The 21,787-nt window shown below is 37.0% G+C and overlaps 2 pseudogenes; both read right to left on the bottom strand.

Moving 5' to 3' along the window:
- Positions 1-466: 466 nt before the first annotated feature.
- Positions 467-16,435, bottom strand: LOC103217744 (uncharacterized; annotated as a pseudogene).
- LOC140708534 (plakophilin-4 pseudogene) lies at positions 2,015-4,144 on the bottom strand (annotated as a pseudogene).
- Positions 16,436-21,787: the final 5,352 nt, after the last annotated feature.

Below are 21,787 nucleotides of genomic sequence, written 5' to 3'. Positions count from 1 at the left end.
TACTTACTACAAAAATGATTATGTGAGATAATGCATCTTTAATTAGGCAGATTTGGCTATTTCACTATGTATATATACTTCAAATCATCATGTTGTGTAAAACAAATACATAAAATTTTATCTATTTAAATAAATAGATGAAATACATAAATAAGTTTGAAAAAATTATTTCTCACTCTTCTAAAGGCTAGAAGTTCGAGATCAATGTGCTAGCAGTTTCAGTGCTTGGTGAAGGTTTGGTCTTTGCTTTCTTTTTTTTTCAAAGCCTGTGAAATTTTATTTATACAAAAGAATAAAAATAGCTATTTAAAAATGATTGATTTAAACGTGTTTTTCCATTTTTCCTGTTCCTTGAACATGAATCTGCTTCCAACTCAGAAAGATTTAAGATAGGTAATTACTAAATACTTCCCTTGCAAAAAACCAAAGAGCCAAGTTTCCCATTTTACTTATGATAAACCAGATTATTTTCAGTTATGAATATTGGGAACTACATGAAAGAGATGATCAGATATGTCAGCAGGAAGGTATGAGCTGTACAAAGGCATTACAAAAAGACCCCAAAGAAAATAAGATGATAAAAACAAGAGAAAAATAAGAAAACACAAAGCAATATAAGAAAATGCCAGATATTTACAGCCTTCATCTGAAATGTAATTTGTGTTCTTTCAACATAAAACAAAACCAGAGAACATTTCTTGATGTGTATCACAGATGAAGCTGGTACCAGCCAGTTTAGGGGGAGACATTCGTGCTAAGAAGGGAGAAATGTACAGTTAGCAACTCGCTGGGGTTATATATGTCTTGATCTTCCTGTAGTTCTATTACTAAAAATGACATAAAGTAAATGATCCAATGTATTATGGAAATGACTTGTTTGTCACCACATTTAGAACAGATTACTCGAAGTCACAGGCACTGAGTCTGGGAGAGCAGAGGTGGATGGCCACGAACTCAGGTGAAGGATGTTTATCTTTATGAGGTCAGAGAAGGGAAGCAGGGCTCTACAACCTGGAAACTTCTGCACTAATGTATCTTCGAACAGTCAGCTCATGGTTTTTTGTTTAACCTCAGATCAATCCTATGCTGGTTTTTTGTTCTTTCACTTTTTATGGCTGCTGTGGTGACTCCCTGAGGAAGTAGAGGAAGCAGCCTTCTGAGGTTTCATTCCCTGCACAGATCCATCCAGATCCTCAGGGTCCTCCTGGCTGGACTCATTTTCCTGATTGTGGAAGTCTGAAGAAGTGTCACTTTCCATCCCACTTCTTGGCTCTCTCTTTCTTTCCTTCCTTCCTTCCTTTTTTTTTTTTTTTTTTTAATTTCCACATTTATTTTTCTTTCATGTGCATAGAAAATGGCAGTGAAGTGTCCTATGAACGAGGCAAGGAATGGGCACGGCGCTGCAGTACCAGCCTGGTCGTTGTGCTTCCAAAGTACACTATGCATAGTGGAGACAAAGGGTGTTGCAGTTTGTTTTTAATTGCTCGCAGTTCCTTGGGCTTCCCATTTGTTTTTGAAGTTGTCAGTTTCTTCAAATCTCTTTTCAAGCGACACACTGCATTTCAAATGATGGCACTTAACCAATGTGGCATTTCCATATTTATATCAACAAAAGAAATTTACAAGACATAATAGCATACAATCTTGACATTTACTAATAGCAATAAAACATGGGCATCATTTTATTTTTTCTGTACAAACTATCAGAACACGACTTTATTCACATTAAAAAATCATCTTTAATTTGATTAGACCTACACATCCCCATTTCATTTCACCCATTTCTCAAACCTCTCGTCACGTCACCCACACCTTCACCAGACTACAGAATCTACAAGTAATTAGATGTAACACCTAAATAGAGCTTAGAAAGTCCTCTCCCAAATGTTTCATCACTTCCTTGATAATTCCTTAAAAAAGAAAAACAAATGCACTTCACTCATTCCTTCCACTCACTTTCACATTTCAATCATCAAATTAGCAAGATGGACTTTTCACCTCAATCCGAACAAAGTTAGAAAGAGTTCCTCTGTGGGGCGTCTTGATGCTGCACCTGTGATTCTGGGGACCCTGGCTACTGTTCTGCTCTATAAGAAGTTCGTTTAATGGAATAAAAGTCTACATAATTTGTGATTGATTTCAGTCCACACTGTGTTGACTAATCAGTAGAAGCTGGAAAGTGAACTCGGTCATCAAAATAAGGGTTTTCATGGCTATGAGGAGACTGCAAATACAATCTGTATGATTCAAAGTTATTTTGTTGGAGTCATCTTGACTATAATACGGCTGTCGATGCTGTAGTTGTCTATTTAATTCTCTTGCTGGTGAGGAATATGAACTGATGTAAACTGGCGAAGGTTTGCTGGAGCCTGACTGAACGATGGGTGACGTCTTTTGGTTGGTGGTAGACAAGGAAGGACGTGATTTGAATCAGTCTCACTCCATTGTCGACACGGGTGTAATAAAATGGTTCTGATTCCACCCATCATTTTTATAAATGCTCCAGTGGTCCTGATATTGCCATAATGTATTCAAGACCTGGGCTGCTGCCTTCACTACTTTTAGAGATGATCTGTTGCCCCTGCCTTTGGTTATGTTCACCAGCTTCTCTATGTCTCCCGAGTCAGCCAGGGCTTTGGTGTTCTCCATGTTTTTGCTGGTGACCTCATGCAGAGCGCAGCAGATGGCTGCCTTGGACTCATCAGACAAGACACTGGGACCGTTGCTGCAGGGAAGATGGTTGACCAGGTCTCGTATGGCATATTTGCCTTTGAGCTCCTTGTTGCGAACATCTAGTGTCATATTCCTCAAGGCAGTTGCCACGGAAGAAACAACTCTATCGTTATCCATTCTCAGAGGTTCCACAAGGATGGGGAGCCCCTTTTATTTTTGGACAGCCACCTGGATGTATCCTGCAAACTTCCAGTTGCCAGCAGAGAGGTTCTGGAGAGGTCTGGCAGAGCCTTCCAAGGTGGCTGGGTTGGAACTTTCTGCTAGAAGAGTCAGATATAGCTTCACCACCGATGGGTGCCACAGCATCTCAACCCCTTTGGGGGACTTTGACAGTCCTGGGATAGGACCAACTCCATCCCATTGATCTTCTTGCAGAGTCCTCTTTTACTTTTTCTTCCCCCAGCAACTTGGCTCAGAGTCTTTGCTGGGAAACTTTTTCTAGTAAGTCATCACATTTGTTCAGTCCCAGTAACTGGGCTTGGGACACCTCCAGTTCCAGCCGATAGGACAGGTTCCTCAGGGTGCACACGAAATTCTTCACCATCTTGCTGTCATAATCAGATGTGTTCATACACGTGTAGATCACATACAACAGCGAGTCCACTAGCCCCTCTCAGGACTGCATTTGCTTCTGAGCTTCTTACCCCATGGAACTGAGGTTCCTCAGGCAACCTGTCATATTACACAGAATTAGTGAAGTCTGAAATTTAATTTTATGGCCATGATGAAGAGTTATTCCATCCAGAATGTGGAATGATCACAGAGTTTGTTAAGGTTGAGAGAGCATCATAAATAATCGTCATTTTTACAGCATCACATGAGGATAAATTTCAAAGACCTCCTGTGAAAAGCTCCCTTACTTCTGCATCAATAGATTTTCTCAACAGTCACAACAAAGCAGGTGTCCCACCAACATTCTTCATTGCTATTTTATTTTCATCTGTAGACTTGCCAAAAATGATGTTTCAAAGGGCACCACAGGCATTCTTCTGAAATTCCAAAACTCTGTGGCCAGAAGGTCAACCAGATGCTTGATTCCCCCTAACCTACACACCCTCATCTTCACGTTGTTGTCACCAAGCAACAGGTGCTGCAGATAGGTTGCTGCATTTGCCTGAACAGATGGGAACTGGTGCCGAAGCATGTGAATGACCTTAGGCAACTCAGGATCATGCCAGGCAAACTCCCTGGGGTCCTTCTAAATGCTGTCTATTGATGGGAATCTTGTGGTACCATCATCAACCGGCACTGCGTGCTGAAGCCTGTTATAATTGCACTCTTGCACTTGGTATTGTATGGGCCTGTAGGGCTCTGCATAGGTAGCTGTTGTGTTCAGAGCATAATTATTTCTTTGGTATGTAAGGGTACTTCGTTAGCTGTACATCCTTTGTAGATTTCCAATACCTACTGCTGGCTCCCTCTTTTAAATGAGCTAGTCCTGAATTCTTGCTAATGCACTTAATGCAGCTGCTGAGGTAACTGAGGATTTACTGAAGAGCCTCTTAGCTTCCTTAAACTTCTGGTTCTTTCTATCATTTTTACTATAGGAGTTTTTTTGGTTGGTCAGATACCGATCCCAGTCAGGTGTAATATTGCCATACATCTGAATGTCTTCCAGGTGGCTTCCCTCAAAAGCATAGGTCTGTCGCTCCAAGTTTGCCAGTGTTTCCCATGAAGGCCAGGCCCTTATGACTTACCTCCTAAGGGCCACATCTCTTAATGCTTTCACATTGGCCACCAACACATGAACTTTGGGGACACATTCAGACTATAGCATATGCTATTCTTATATTTCATGTATCACTCTTGAGACTGCACATTCCACCATGCCTATAACTTAAGTGTAGCTTGAAATATGATGGCTGGTGGACTAGCTCTCTGAGAAACATGCAGAGGATAAGAAATTATTCTATTTTTCTCACTCTCTAGACCTAGGATCATTCTAAAACTGAATGGAAAATAGTTGGGTGACGACTATATTCCCCTTTCTAAAGAATTCTAAACATGCTTGAAGATAACTAGTTAGAAAACAAGACTAGAATGGAAGTGGACGAAACCATAACAGAGACATATAAAAACCATTTAAAGTTCTTAGAGAGTTTATAACGAAGTCTTAAAAAGCAATTGCAACAAAACCAAAAATTGACAAATGGGACCTTATTAAACTAAAAAGCTTCTGCACAGCAAAATAAACTATTGACAGAGTTAAACAGATACCCTTCAGAAGGAAAGAGAATATTCACAAATCATGCATCTGACAAAGGTCTAATATCCATTATCTATAAGGAACTTAAGCAATTCAATAAGCAGAAAACACATAACCACATTAAAAAGTGGTCAAATGACATTAACAGACACTTCTCAAAAGAAGGCATGAAAGTGTCCAGCAAACATGAAAAAATGTTTCACATCATTAATGATCAGAGAAATGCAAATCAAAACCACGGTGAGATACCATCTCATACCAGTCAGAATGGCTATTAATAAAAAGTCAAAAAACAACATACTGGCCAGGCTGTAGAGAAAAGGAGACACTTATACACCATTGGTGGGAATGTAAGTTAGTTCAGCCACTGTGGAAAGCAGTTTGGAGATTTCTCAAAGAACTTAAAACAGAACTACCATTTGACTCAGCAATCCCATTACTGGGAATATAGCCAAATGATAATAAATCATTCTCTGAAAAAGACACATGTACTTGTGTGTTCATTGCAGTACTATTCACAATAGCAGAAACATGGAATCAACCCAGGTGCCTGTTAATGGTGGACTGGATAAAGAAAATATGGTACACATACACCATGGAATACTACACAGCCATAAAAAAGAATGAAAGCATGTTCTTTTCAGCCACATGGATGCAGCTGGAGGCTATTATCTGAAGGGAACTAAAGCAGAAACAGAAAACCAAATACCTCCTATTCTTACTTATAAGTGGGAACTAAACACTGAGTACATATGGACATAAAGATGGGAACAATAGCCACTAGAGACTACTAGAGGGGGGGGAGGGAGAAAAACGGTTGAAAAACTACTTATTGGGTACTATAGTTACCACCCGGGTAATGGAATCATTTGTACCCCGAGTCTCAGTGTCATGCAATATACCCATGTAACAAACCTGCACATGTACCCCCGGATCTAATATAAAAGTTGAAATTCAAAAACACTTCTTTGAATAAGTGTTCTTTTTAAACCCACTTTCCCCCCTCTTTCTTTCTTCGACTTGTTTTACTTTTCACAAAGACTTAAATGAAATATTTTAAGTTCTTGTCTTTCATAATGAAAAGTATTTTTTTCACTTTTTTATTATTTCAAAGTTAATAATTTTAAAAATGTATTTAAACGTAAAATTGAAGGTTGTGTGATACTCATTATATTTGTTCAACTGAGGCCCCATGCCTGAAATTCTGTGTGTGGGAAGAACACACTGTCAAAAGGGTAGAATAACGAATCACTGTGGGAAGGCTGAAAAATTGTCTGAATCTATCAAAATGTCACAACCAAATTAAGGTTTAATTAAAAGCTAAAAAAAAAAAACAAAACAAAACAAACAAACAAAAAAAAAAACTCGGTGTTGAATCCCACAAAATCGTTTTAGAAGATTACTCTTTGCAATATTAGTACTCAGTATTTTAGCTTCTTTCTAATCCACATTACAGACCTGAATTTCAACTCTGATGGATGCTTGCCTTTTTGTGAGAATAGGATACTGGAAATAATTTCATAAGTAGAGATTTAGTATGTTATCCACCTCTGATGGGATGCTCTTGACTCAGCTGGTCAATAAAACTCAGAGAATGTTCTCTGGGTAAGATTGGGGGCACTTACAATATAGTAGCCTTGCCATGAATGCTTTTTATTTTTCTCCTTCTGCCTCACTCTGTTCTCACCTATACTACAAAGTAATAGGATGGATCAATGCAATGACCATAAGATCATTATTCAGACTGCAGATTCCTCAATAGCAGGAAGCACATATCATCATATTTGTATCCCCTCAGCTTGCACCAGTGAAGGAGTAAATAAAATGCTAAAAAAATTCCAAGAAGAACAAAAGTCAGAATACAAAAAGTAAAAATACAAATAAGTATAATATTTAGCAATATCCCTCTTTACTTTTTCAATGGAATTGCGTTTTAATAAGGCCCATAGTATCCTCATATGATTTGGGGCATATCTGGTGAAACAACATTTGACACACTTTTGAAATGCCTCCTTCACTTGGCTTCTAAGATAATGCTCTCTTCCTTCCCTCCTCCTCCCTCCATCTATTCTCAGTCTCCTCTGCTGACATTCCCTCATCTCCCTGCCTCTATACATTGGAGAAACCAAAGAAGTAAATCCAAGATTTCTTTTATTTTCTATTTAGTCTCACTTCTTTGATGCTATGAATCTAAATACTATCTACATGCTGATGACTGTCAAACTTATATTTCCAACGTGAGCTTCCCTCTTGAACTCTTGATTCTTAGAGGGAAAATTGACTACTTAACATCTTCATTTAGATGTCTAACACACATCTTGAACCTACCATTTCCTAACCAGAACAGTCTTCACCTTTCAATATGGGACAACAATGTTCTAGTTGCTAAGGCAAAAAAGTTGTCATCCTTAATGTCACAATTTCTCTTTCTCCCTCCATTCAAACCCACAGCAAATTCTGTAGTATTACATACAAAATATATCTATCATGCATTCATTTCCTGTGTTTTTGCAGTAGACTTTTGACCTCACCACTTGGACCTTGCAACACTAATGTCTTTTCTCTAGATAGCAGCAGAGTAGTGTTGCTAAAATATGTTTATCCGTGACAATTCTCAAATCAAAACTCTCTAGTGCTTTTCCATAGCATGCAGAATGTAAACCAAAGTCCTCATAGTGGTTTAATTTTCCTATTGATCTGGGCCCAGTCTTATCACTGATTTCCTACAGCTTTCTTCTTTGCTCACTCCACTCCAACCATACTGGCCTCCTTTCTGTTGTTCTAGAATAATAGGTAAGCTTTTACCCAAGGCCTTTTTACTTGTTCCTTTGGCTAGAATTCCTCCCTCAAGTCTCCATATAATTCACTATGTCTCTTCCATCAGTCATACTCAACATCCACCATCTTGAAGAGAATATCCCTAGACATCCTTAACTAAAAGTGCAACTCTTTCCCTTTCCCTAAACACTAAAAAAGTTACTATCCCATTTTCCTTCTTTATTTTATCCAAAATAATTTAGCAACATCTAAAATGGTTTACTCACTAATCTTGTTTGTTGCAATTTTCCCACTACATCATAAGGTTCATGTCATATGACTGTCCTAGGGTAAGGCCAGCAAGGCATCTGGGTTGCAAAATTTAAGGAGACAGTCACTCTCAGGTCATGCAAGTGTATTCATGCTTGTCACAACCCTGCTTTCATAAAGGCAAAGATTTTAACTTATTTATTAACTGATACTTTCAAAATGTCCATCATAGTGCCTGAGATATGGTGGAAGTTTACTAAATACTAGCTTAATGTATCTTAGATACTTAATAATATTTTTTTAAAACCCCAGTATGTGCCAATTAGTAACTGCTGATCAGTATTGGAATTTAGTAAGAACTTAATCTCCAGTGACCCACTTTGGTTAAGTTCTTTCACATTAACAGGTTGTAAAATGCCTGGTAAAATACAGAAGTTTCTCCTTTTTCTGCATATGTTTCAAGATCACCAGTGGATGCTTGAAACTGTGGATAGTACCTATATATACTATGTTTTTTCTTATATGTATATCTATGATAAAGTTTGATTTAAAAATTTGACACAGTAAGACATTAACAGTAACTAATACTAAAATAGAACAATTATAACAATATACTTTAATAAAAGTTATAAAAATAATAAAAGTTGAATAAGTTATAAAAATAAAAGTTATTTGGTCTTCATCTCTCTCAAAATATCTTTTTTTTTTTGAGATGGGGTCTCACCTTGTCACCCAGGCTGGAGTGCAAAGGCGTGATCTTAGCTCATTGCAGCCTCCACCTCCTGGGTTCAAATGATTCTTCTGCCTCAACTTCCCCTCCCAAGAAGCTGAGATTACAGGTGCCCACCATCATGCCCAGTTATTCAAAATATCTTATTGTAATGGACTAACCTGTTTCCAGACTGTGGTTGACCCCAAGTAACATAAACTACAGAAAGAAACTGTGAATAAGGAGGGACTGCCGTATTAAAAACTCACCGAGCCGGGCGCAGTGGCTCATGCCTGTAATCCCAGCACTTTGGGAGGCGGAGGTGGGGGATCATGAAGTCAGGAGATTGAGACCATCCTGCCTTACACTGTGAAACCCTGTATCTATTTAAAAAGAAAAAAAAAATACAAAAAATTAGCCGGGCGTGGTGGCGGGCACCTGTAGTCCCAGCTACTCAGGAGGCTAAGGTGGGAGAATGGCATGAACCCGGGAGGCGGAGCTTGCAGTGAGCTGAGATCTGGCACTGCACTCCAGCCTGGGCAACAGAGCGAGATTCCGTCTGAAAAACAAAACAAAACAAAACCAAAACTGACCTATATAGGCATATGTTTACACCCAGTTCAGAAATAGAGTTGATAACAAGTAATTCCTTACCCCCTAGATAGCTACTTAAATCTCCCACGTTCAAAGATTATACAACATGTAACTGCATTGACCACAAGTAAAATTCAAGGTGTTTACATTTTGTTGAGACATAATATATGAGTAAAAAAGAATAATTTTCGCTAGTGTACTGAAAAAAACTAGAGTATGATATTACCAGAAGAGAAGTGCAGAATGTTTTTTAAGAGACTTATCTAAACTGCAAAAATATAGATTTGCAGGGAAACTATGTGGACACAAGTTCTGTTGTATCCTACTTACATATCTGGCATCCTACTCAATATCCAGTTGTGGGAAAATTATCAGGGTAAACCCTCTGAAGAAAGGGGAAGGTAATGATTAACTGATGGAGCCTCTGAGGACCTGTGGCCTCAGAGTTTTTCTCTGTGACTAGTGTGAACCCAGAACACTGAAAGGATACATGCTTCCCAGGTAAGAGAGAAATCTGTAAGAACTACAGGCATATTGACCAGGCGCGGTGGCTCACACCTGTAATCTCAGCACTTTGGGAGGCTGAGGCGGGCAGATTACCTGAGGTCGGGAGTTTGAGACCAGCCTGAACAACATGGAGAAACCCCATATCAACTAAAAATACAAAATTAGCTGGGCGTGGTGGTGCATGCCTGTAATCCCGGCTACTCGGGAGGCTGAGGCAGGAGAATGCTTGAACCGGGGAGGTGGAGGTTGTGGTAAGCCGAGATCCCACCATTGCACTCCAGCTGGGCAACAAGAGTGAGACTCTGTCTCAAAAAAAAAAAAAAAGAAAAAAGAAAAAGAAAAAAAAGAAACGCATGCATATCTGAGAGATACTGCAGGCCCAGATACACGCCACACGATAAAGCAAATATTGCAATAAAGTGAGTGGCATGTTTTTTTTTGTTTGTTTCTCAGTGCAAAAAAAAGTTATGTTTATACTATACTAACTAGTCTAAGTGTGCAATAGTCTTACATGTAAAAAATGTACATACCTTCATTTAAAAATACGTTATTGCTAAAAAATGCTAACAATCATCTCGCCTTCAGTGAGTCATAATCTTTTTTGCTAGTGAGAACTTTGCCTCAATGTTTATGGGTGCTGACTAATCAGGGTGGTGGTTGCTGAAGGTTGGAGTGGCTATGACAATTTCTTAAAATAATACAACAGTGAAATTTGCATTGGTTGACTCTTCCTTTCACAAAAGATTTCTCTGACACATGTAATTTTGTTTAATAGCATTTTACCCACAGTAGAACTTCTTTCAGAATTGGAGTGAATCCACTCAAACCCTGCCACTGCTTTATCAACTGAATTTATGTAATATTCAAAATTCTTTTTTATCATTTCAACATTGTTCCTAGAATCTTCATCATGAGTAAATTCCATCTCAAAAAACCATTTTCTTTGCTCATCCATAAGAAGTAACTCTTTACTCATTAAAGTTATATCATGAGATTGCAACAATTCAGTCACATCTTCAGACTCCATTTCTAATTCTATTTCTCTTGCTGTTTCCACCACCTCTTCAGTGACTTCTTCCATTGGAACCCTGAATTCCTCAAAGTCATCCATGAGGGTTGGAATCAACTTCTTCCAAATTCCAGATAATGTTGGTATTTTAACCTCCTCTCATGATCACACATATTCTTAAATGGCATCTAGAAATGGTAAATCTCTTTCAGAAGATTTTCAATTTACTTTGTCTAGACCCATCAGAGGAATTGCAATCTATGGCAGCTATGGCATTACAAAATGTATTTCTTAAATAACAAAACTTGAAAGCCAAAATTACTCCTTGATCCATGGGCTACAGGATGCAGTGGTGTTGTCAGGCATAAAAATAATATTGCTTTCGTTGTATATCTCTGAGATCAGGGCTCTTGGGTGATCAAGTGCATTGTCAATCAGCAGTAATCTTTTGAAAGAAATCTTTTGTTCTGAGCAGTAGGTCTCAAAAGTGGGCTTAAAATATTCAGTAAACCATGCTGTAAACAGACGTGCTATCATTCAGACTTTGTTCTTCATTTAGGGAGCACAGGCAGGGTAGATTTAGCGCTGGCTTCATGTTAAAGTTGCCAACTGCATTAGCCCTTAATATGAGAGTCAGCCTGTCTTTTGAAGCTTTAAAGCCAGGCACTGACTTCCCCTCTTTAGCTATGAAAGTCCTAGATGGCATCTTCTTCCAATAGAAGGTTGTTTCATCTACATTGAAAATCTGTCATTTAGTGTAGCCACCTTCTTCAATGATCTTAGCTAGATCTTCTGCATAATTTGTTGTTTCTACATCAGCACTTGCTGCTTCACTTTGAACCAATGTCTGCTACTTTCCACCTTTTCTTATGCAGCTTCCTCACCTCTCACAGCTTTATATAATTGAAGAGAATTAGGACCTTGGTCTGGATTAGGCTTTGGCTTAAGGGGATATTGTGGCGTGTTTGATCTTCTATGCAGGCTACTAAAACTTTCTCCATATCAGTAAGAAGACTGCATGGCTTTATCATCACTTGTGTGTTCACTGGAGTAGCACTTTTAATTTCCTTCCAGAACCTTTCTTTTGCATTTACACCTTGGCTGTTTGTTGCAAGAGGCCTAGTTTTAGACCTATCAGGGCTTTTGACAGGCCTTTGTCACTAATCTTAATCATTTCTAGCTTCTGATTTAAAGTAAGAGCTATGGGACTCTTGCTTTCACTTGAACACTTAGAAACTATTGTGAAGTTATTCTTTGGCCTAATTTCAATATTGTTGTGTCTCAGCAAGTAGGGAGGCTTGAGCAGAGGGAGAGAGATGAGGCTGGTCACTGGAGCACTCAGAACGTGCACAATATTTCTCAGTTAAGTTTGCCATTTTATATGGGTATGGTTCATGGCATCTCATAAAAAGTACAATAGTAACATCAAAGATCACTGATCACAGATCACCGTAACTGACATAATTAATAATAATAATAAAGTTTGAAATATGAGAATTATCAAAATGTGACACTCTCGAGACATGAAGCGAGCACATGCTGTTGGAAAAATGGAGTCAGTACACTTGCTTCATGCAAGGTTGTCATGGACCTTCAATTTGTAAAAAAACATAGTATCTGTGAAGTTCAATAAGGCAAGAACCATAAAACGAGGTATACCTGTGGATAGAATCCATGAAATCGTTTTTGAATAAACTTGAGAAAAAGTCAGGAGAAGAAAATTCATCACAAGGAGAATTAACTGACAGGGAAGATATTTGACCAGTAGTTCCACATGAACTGTTGGAGGAACTATTCTCTATAGTTCCACATGAAATGTTGACCAAACAAAGCATCTGTTAAAGCTCAACAAAGGTGTAGTGAAGTTCAAAGAAATGATTAGAAGATAACAAAAGAAATGAAAAGCAAACTGGATTATTTCTGTGGGGAGGGATAATATGTAAAGTATTCCAGAGGCAAAGCAATGTTACAAGCCATAGGGAAAATTAGACTATAGCGCAATTATAGTCAGGGTGATAGTAGAAAGAACTGAGGAAATTTTGCAATCCAAACAGGTAAAGATCTAGTACAAAATATAAATGATAAACATTATAGGTTTGAAAGATAAAGAGTATCCAGCATAAACCTAAGTAATTTTCCTTATGTGCATAACAAAAACATAAAGAATAATTATCATAACATATATTGGAAGAAACCTTTCCCAAAATAATATGTGAATCTGTAGATGAAAAGAACTTTAGGTTTCACAGTAAAAATATTGTTACGAAAAATTAACACAAAGAGATAATCCTGTAAAGCTCATTAAAATTCAATAATGAAGAAAAAAATCTTAAAATATCCAGGCAGGAAAACATAGTCATGTACAAAGGAGAAAAAATTTCTCCATTGAAAAAGATATTGTCAGAAGATAGTGGAGCAATAAAAGATCTGAGCAACATGATGCCTTTATATACTCTTACCATAAAGGTGAAGATGTACGTTCTGAAACACCAATTCAGGGACACAGCACTCTTGAAATCCTACTTGATCAGATCCAAATATTCAAGAAATAAATCAGAACAAAGAACTCAGATATATTAGTTTCATATTGCTGCTATAACAAATTACATAAACTTGGAGACTTACAACAGCACAATTTTTTAAAAAATCATCTAGTTTTGGAGTTCAGGAGTCCAAAACGAGTGTCACTGTACTAAAATCAGGGTATCAGTGGGACTTCTGGAGGGTCTAGGGAAAAAGCAGTTTGCTTGCCTTTTCCAGACCCTAGAGACTGACAACATTCCTTGACTCATGGCCACTTCTTTTCAAATCCAACACCATAGTATTTTCAAATCTGTCTCTGACTTTTACATTATTAGCTTCCTCTGTCACATATAAAGACCCTGGTGATTTAAATTGGATCCACCCAGATAATCCAGGATAATTTTTCCATTTCAATATTCTTAATCACATCTGGGAAGTTCTCGAACATAATGTAACATGTTCACAGGTTCTGGGGATTAGAATGTGAATATCTTCAGGAGTTATTCTGCTTACCACATCAGTTATAGGGAAACCATGGTAAAGGACTGATGTAAACATTAAATCTGTCTAAAAATAGAAATAAGACATATATTGTATAATTTCAGCAATAAATTAGAATATACAAAATATAAATAGAATAGAATGTACATATAAATTTTGAACATATAAAATATAATTTTTTGATAAAATGAATTAGTAAAATATTTTTAAACAATTGAGAGATATACAATAACAATGTAAACAATGATTGTCTCTCAATGGTGGGATTTTGTGACTTTTATTTATACTTTTCTTTATTTTCCCGATTTCTATAACAGATATATTTGAAATCAAAATAAGTATATACTAAAATGAAATAAGTTATCTTCAAACACACACAATTATATATACAAACATACATAAATCCATCATATAAGTACTAGTCCAGACATTTAAAACATTCCTACATTGTAGATATAAACAAAAAAAGAATAATGTAGAATTATAGTAGAATGATTTATATTCCTTTGGGAATATAAGGACACATATTAAGGACACATGCATGCATATGTTCATTGCAACACTATTCACAATAGCAAAGACATGGAATCAACCTAAATGCCCACGAATGATAGAATGGAAAAAGCAAAATGTGGTACATGTACACCATGGAATACTAGCCATAAAAAAGAACGAGATCATGTCTTTTGCAGGCACATGGATGGAGCTGGAGGCCATTATCCTTGGCAAACTAATGCAGGAATGGAAAACCAAATACTGCCTGTTCTCACTTATAAGTGGGAGCTAAATAATGAGAATACATGGACACATAGAGGGGAACAACACACACTAGGACTTGTCGGAGAGTGGAGGGTGGGAGGAGGGAGAGGATCAGGAAAAACAAATAATTGGGTACTAGGCTTAATACTGGGTAAGGAAATAATCTGTACATCAAACCCCTATGTCACAAGTTGAACTATGTGACAAACCTGCACATATAACCCTGAGCTTAAAATAAAAGTTAAAAAAATAAATAAATGTTAATAAATTAAAAAAGAATAATGTAAAATTAAGTATTTTATATAAAATTTAAACCATAACATCAAACATTTTTTGTTTTTTCTGATTTGATTTTTTAAACATCTCTTCATTTTATTAAAATTATTTTATTAGTTTTAGTGAAGTTTGTATTAAAAGCAAAAGAAAGGGGAGAAATGGGGAAAATGTGAAAAGTCAAATGACTCCTGGAATAGAAAGACATCAGAGAGTGCAAAGGGACATCTTCACAGATAAGAAGATAAGAATAGATGACTCATGTAGTTTAATCACCTAATTCTCTTGCTTTGCATCAGGATTTGTAAAGTGGGTGATACACAATTGTCATGAGTTGGGTACTTTTATTTAAAATTTATTGGTGTATAGATAAATCTCTATTAGACAGTCTATTTGAGATACAGGAGATGGTAGATGTATGTGTCAACTAGCCAATATCCCACTATGAATATGGTTCCATGAAGAACACATATTCTAACACAACTGACTCTAATGAACTATCCCAGTTCAAGTCTCTATTCAGTACCATAGTACCTTAACAAATAGCTATATTCCTTGGTTCCATTATCATTCACTAGGCATTGCTCAATAAACAAGTGAATTATCAATGACCAAAACAAAAGCTTCTGTCCTTATAGAGCTAATGTGTACTGGGTAGGAAAGGCTACAAACAATAAATACAGTAAATAAATAATTTAGAATATATTATAAAGAGGGAATTGCTATGGGTTAAAGAAAGGAAAAGTAGGTTTGAATAATGGTGCCAAGCAGTGCTGGGGTAGGGGAGGCAATTGGAAATAGATTGCAGTATGAAATGGGGTGGTCAGAAGGTGATATTTGAGCAGATTTGAAGGTTATATTATTGCTAGACAAGAAGCTATCTGGAGACCATAGCAGGCAGAGGATACAGATACAGAAAAAGATTCAAAGTAAAAACTGCTTGGGAAGTGATGTCAGCAAGATAGCAAACTGGGTGATCCCAACTCTGACCCCTAAACAAAAACAATGATAAAATCAAATATTTGTGGAAAAGGATAGCTCTGGGAGAAGCCCTGAGGCAGTTAGGGGGCAGCAGCAATCCATAGGAGTGCAGAGACCACGAATCACTAATAGAAAGGGGTAGGAAGCATTTTTTATGTGTTGCCCCATCCCCCAGACTGGCACAGTGCCACAAGGAATCCCCTTGGTCACTGGTTCCCTCATGGGGGAACAGGGAGAGTGGGTGGACTTCAGCAGCCATTGACACCAAGAATTCCAGTGGCCCTAACTACCATTGCAAAGGACTTCTGCGGTCTCTGACATGGACCCCAGCTGCTGTGTCACTGACCCCACAGATGCCAAGTACCCCCCTTCCCACACTGGACTCAGAGTTGCTGGAGTTGCAGCCAACGCCAGGCTGCACATGCTCATGCCTGAGAATAGGAACCTGCCATAAAGCATGTGCCTTTGCACAGTTCCTGTCACTTAATGGTGCCGCCACTTGCATGCTCAGGTGTCTACTGGACCATGTCTGCACTACAGTTGTGCACATATGACCAAGGGACCAGACACCTGCTGAAGCTAAGCATATGCACCCATTGTACCACGTGCTCATTGTAGCTTTGCCCAGTGCCCACCAGACCTGATTATGTGCCTGCCACCTCCATGGCACATGCTCCAGCATGCTCAGTAGACTAGGCATTCACTGTAGCTGCATGTATACACACACACCCACCAGACTTAACCTCTGTGCCCCACCCCCGAGACAGCTCCCTCATATATGCCTTTACAACTTGTGTCCCTGTGCATTACTGAATACATATCTGGATGTAGAACAACCACACACTTCACCCCACATGCCCACAAAAGAAATGTTTTCCTACCAACGCCAATTTGTGAAGTTTGGAAGGGATAACTGCTTCTTCAAATGTGAAGACAACACAAGGCTATAAGGAACATGAAAAACTAGGAAAACATGGTACCACCATAGTCACCCAATAACTCTCCAGTAACCAAACCAAATAAATGGATATTTGTAAATTGCTGGGCAAATAAGTATAAATAATTGTTTTAAAGAAACTCTGTGAGCAGTGAGAGAACACAGACAGACATAAAGTAAACCAGGAACATAAAGTAAACCAATACATGAACAAAATAAGTTCTACAATGAAATAGAAATGATAAAAAAGAACTAAACAGAAATTCTGGAGCTGAAGAATACAGTGACAGAAATAAAAAAATACAATATAGGGCTTCAACAGCAGACTTGATCAAATAGAAGAAAGAACAAGCAAATCTGAAGACATACATCATTTGAAAACATCTAGACAGAGGAGAGAAAAAAAGAATGAAAATGAGTAGAGAAAGTCTACAGGATATATGGAATATCAACAAGCAAATCAATGCATGCATTGTGGGTGTTTCAAATAGAAAACAGAAATGGGGCAGAAAGCTTATTTAAAGAACTAATGCTGAAAACTTCCCAAATTGTGAGAGGAAAATTAACATACAAAATTCATGAAGTTCAAAAGTACTTAAGTAAGATCAACTCAAAGAAGACTATACCAAGTCACATTATAAACAAATTGTCGAGTCAAAGAGAGAGAGTTTTAAAAATTATTATTATTATTATTATTATTGACTAAGTTATAATTATATGCATAATATATGGAGCAAAATGTGAGGTTTTGATATATGTATACAATATGGCATGGTTAAACCAAGTAATTAACATTTCCATCACCTTATCTTTTTTATAACAAAACATTTGAAATTTACTTTATTAGTTATTTTGAAATATACAACACATTATTATTCACGATAGTCACCTGAGACTATACCTGAGATCTATTACCCTGGTAGGCAATAGATCTCAAAACCTATTTCTCCTGTCTATCTAAAACTTTGTACCCTTTGATCAACGTTTCCCACCCCTACCTTAGACTGACTGGAGGCATAATAATTTAGATAATTAAAATAAAATCAGATTGCTGTTTTGGTTGTTGTCCTGCAAATATAATGACATAAATATATGTTTTTCCTAAACCTGAATACAGTATGTCTCTTCTGGGTGTGCAATATTATTGACATGTCAAATGAATTAAAATTTTCTGAGGTGGCATGGGTTATAAATTTGCTATATTGATTAATTTAGTAGCTACCAATTTTTTCTTTTTTAGTCTGTATTGTTTTGAACTTTGAATGTGACTTTGAATGGATCCAAATTTAAAGGAATACAGAACCAAAATTTAGAAAAGGTTTTTCCTCCTATCTGAACTTGATTTTTACATGGTTTAAACTTTCTTAAGTTACAGATGACTCTCAAGTTCATCTATTCACCTATCTCATCGTAAAGATGAAGAAACTGCAACGGGAGGTCAAAAACTCCTGTGGAATTACAAAGCACTTTTGTGGTAGCAGATTTCTGGCTTCTGGCCTTCACTTTCATTAAAATATGATTCTTTTTATACCTGTGTCTCCAGGTTATTCAATTTTTTTTGGTTGTTAAAATTCTTGAATGTATTTTTTTTTTCTTTTTGTCTTTGATTTAGCCCCAACACACATTTTCTCCACAAGAATTTAACTCTGTTTCTTTGGGAATACAGCATCTTATGTGGGGTAAGACCGGGACCTTTGCCATAAAACAGATCTACATTTAAATCCTAGCTCTACCACTTACTCACTATGTAATTGGGGACAAATTACGTTTCTTAGTTTTACTGTTTTCAAAATAATAATAATGACATAGGAACTTTGTTTTCTCTGAAAAAAAGGAGGTGTTATATCAATTGATTAATGGTAAGAAAACAGTCAACTTTCTACAAAAATGAAGATGATTATCAGATATTATGTTAAGGAAGTTAAAGAAATTAAACATTGTACATAATGTCTTCAAGAAGAGTTTTTGTAAGCAAAACTTCTACAAAATTTAAACTAAAAAAAAACTCTCTTTCTTGAAAAAGTAATAATTGAATCACATACACATAAAAGGAATATGAATTTGGAAGCCAAGAGTAGAATTTTTTTAAAATTAAGAAGGATTCGTTTGGAAAAGCTTTGTGAAGGATATGAGTTGAAAACCAGGTTTTGAAGGAAAGTGCAATGAGATTTGGCAGCCTAAAGGGTGAAGGATATTTTAGATGCAGTGATAAGGGAAATAGCTTAAAATGTTGACAAGGGTATGGATATAGCAGTTTTTTTTTGTTTTTGTTTTGTTTTTTTAGAGCAATTTGTCACTGTATGGTACCTCTTGCAAAATCTGTTTCTAAATTCATTTATACTCTCTTTCAAAATTGAAGTGAAACTGTTAAGAGTAAAAAAGTACAGACACTATATACAAGAAAGACAAGAATTAAGTTTTTTTAAAAAAAGAGTTAACAGTGGAGATATTTTAATTCCAAATTTTCTGCCACAAAATATTTATTCTGTCCAAAGACTGCTGAGGTGAGAAGCTTTGTTACTTTATGATCAACACACTTTATTTTCTTCTCCAGCTTAGTTATTGATCCCTCCTTTTATTTTCCTTCTTGCTAATAAACATTTTGTGTTCCAAATTTTAACCTTTACCACATGGTAGAGATTTGGGGTTGAAAAGGCAATGTATATAACTTCCTTTAAATTCTAGTCATGAGAGGCCCCCAGTGTTTAACCTGGACATTGTCAATTAGCTAAATTGTGAAGTAAGTGCACAACAAAGATATAGCCAGTAGAAACGTGTAAGCAAATTAATGAGAAGTTCAGTATTCTCTTCTGATGCTCGAGTGGCTGGTCTTCCTATGGGCAGTCTTCTCTCTTCCATCATCAGTCAAAACATGTGAGGTCAACAACTACAAAGCAGTATCTGCATTTCTCTTTAGTTGATTTTAATAAAAGTCAAACCATGGTCCAAAAAGAGGTATGTCCTCACTGGTAGAAATATAATTCATTTTGTGAAGAGCAATGTGGAAGACAAAGATGCAAGTCTGGGAAAATTAAGAATTTCTAGTGCCAACAGTATAAAAAACGGGAGATAAAAACTCACTACACACTAGAAAAGACCAGCGTCTTCAGTAGTAACATTCTTGAGTCCTTACTATGCAGAGGAAGCTCTTCTTAACGCCAGATATAAAAATCTAAAACATATCTCAGAGCCTTTATGGGGAGATAAGACAAGAGAAATGTGAACAGGAACAAGAAAGCAAAAAATAAGTCAAACAAAGAAACACCAAACAGAGAAATCTTTTGGGAAAGTATTTGCCTTTCATTGTCTCTTCTCAACCAGGGAACATTCCTTTTCCTCTGCAGAATTCATTTGATTTGATCTATTAAAAAGGACAGAACTGACTGAAATGAGAGTTTAAGTGTGTCACTAGAAAGACCTTTCGATCTTTGGCTGCTCCAAGTCTGCTTCAGAACACTCTGTTCTTTCTGTCCTTATTTCTCACCAGTATTTCTTTATCCCAAAGAGTCAAGTACCGAAAGTAATTTTAAAATAGATGGAGTGCAAGTGTTCTGGGACCAAACTGAGGTTCGGACTGCTGTTTCTCACGGCCCAATAACAAGATGCAGATGAAAAGAGTTTTTATTTCTGTAACCTGTTACAGGGAGAAGGCCTGAAAAATACCACTAGACCAACTCACAATTACAGTCTTCCAGAGCTTATATACTTTCCAAGCTATATGACTACGTGTAAGCCTGCATTCATCTAAAGACAGAAGCGATTAACTTCTTTTAATCTATAACTGTCATTCTCAGCAAACTATCGCAAGAACAGAAAACCAAACACTGCATGTTCTCACTCATAGGTGGGAACTGAACAATGAGATCACTTGGACTCGAAAAGGAGAACATCACACACCGGGGCCTATTATGGGGAGCGGGGGACGGGGGAGGGATTGCATTGGGAGTTATACCTGATGTAAATGACTGGTTGATGGGTGCTGATGAGTTGATGGGTGCAGCACACCAACATGGCACAAGAATACATATGTAACAAACATGCACATTATGCACATGTACCGTAGAACTTAAAGTATAATAATAATAATAAAGGGAAAAAAATAAAAATAAAAAAATCTATAACTAAGATCTGAGTCCTGAAGACCTTCTTCTGGAGCCTCAGTAAATTTACTTAATCTAAATGGGTTCAGGTGCTGGACTGATTACCTTTCTCTTGTCTCCTGCTAAATTACGGAGGCCTGGGGAGTTTCTTCAGCTCCCTAATAAAACTTGTTTACTCCCAGATGGGTCCTGTTAAGAGTTAATTCATTATTTTGTCATGCTTTAAGGCCCAGGAAAGGCCTAGGCAAAATGCTTGGTGGGCTTTTGTTACATTCCAGCCTTTGCATAAGGGCACTGGCTCTTTCAGCTTTTAATATTTAACTTAACTACTTAGTCAGTACTGAGACAGTTGTTGTGGAGGCCTGTGTGAAACCTGGCCTGCCACACAAGGTTAGGGAAAAAAATGGATTCAACCAACAGATTGTGTCTTCTCCCTAAGAAATCACTTTTGCAATGAAGAACCAGAAAGAAGCCTTTTTAAAATTACAATTTGAGGTGAGAAATGATTCCATTTAACTCTGAATTGAATGAACTCTGACACGTTTATACTGCATTTTCCAGCAATTTGGGATAAAATTTAATACTTTAAAAAAATCCTAATAGTTCATCGCTACTACTACATTTCCTTGCTTTTTAATACCAATTCCACTGCTTTAGGTTGCTAAGAGATCAAGTTCTAGGTTAAAAATTAGAAAACCAGGCTTCTGTTTGCATGTCTGTTATTGACTGTGTAGGACTTGGTAGAAATTCTGCACATCCATTTGTTCAGAAAAATCGTTTTTTTAAACAACTTCACTGCTAAAGAATCAAATATAAGAATCTATTGTTGAGCATGAAATTAAGGAAAATTACTAGTAAGAAAAGAAAAAAATTGATTTGGAAAATTTTAAAATTATTTTATTTATAGAGCTGTGAGCCATAGATCCCA

Source organism: Chlorocebus sabaeus, chromosome 10 (genome assembly GCF_047675955.1).
Source record: "Chlorocebus sabaeus isolate Y175 chromosome 10, mChlSab1.0.hap1, whole genome shotgun sequence".
NCBI classification, from domain to species: domain Eukaryota; kingdom Metazoa; phylum Chordata; class Mammalia; order Primates; family Cercopithecidae; genus Chlorocebus; species Chlorocebus sabaeus.
Note: the sequence above shows the minus strand (reverse complement) of the source record. Positions and strands in the feature narration are given on the sequence as shown.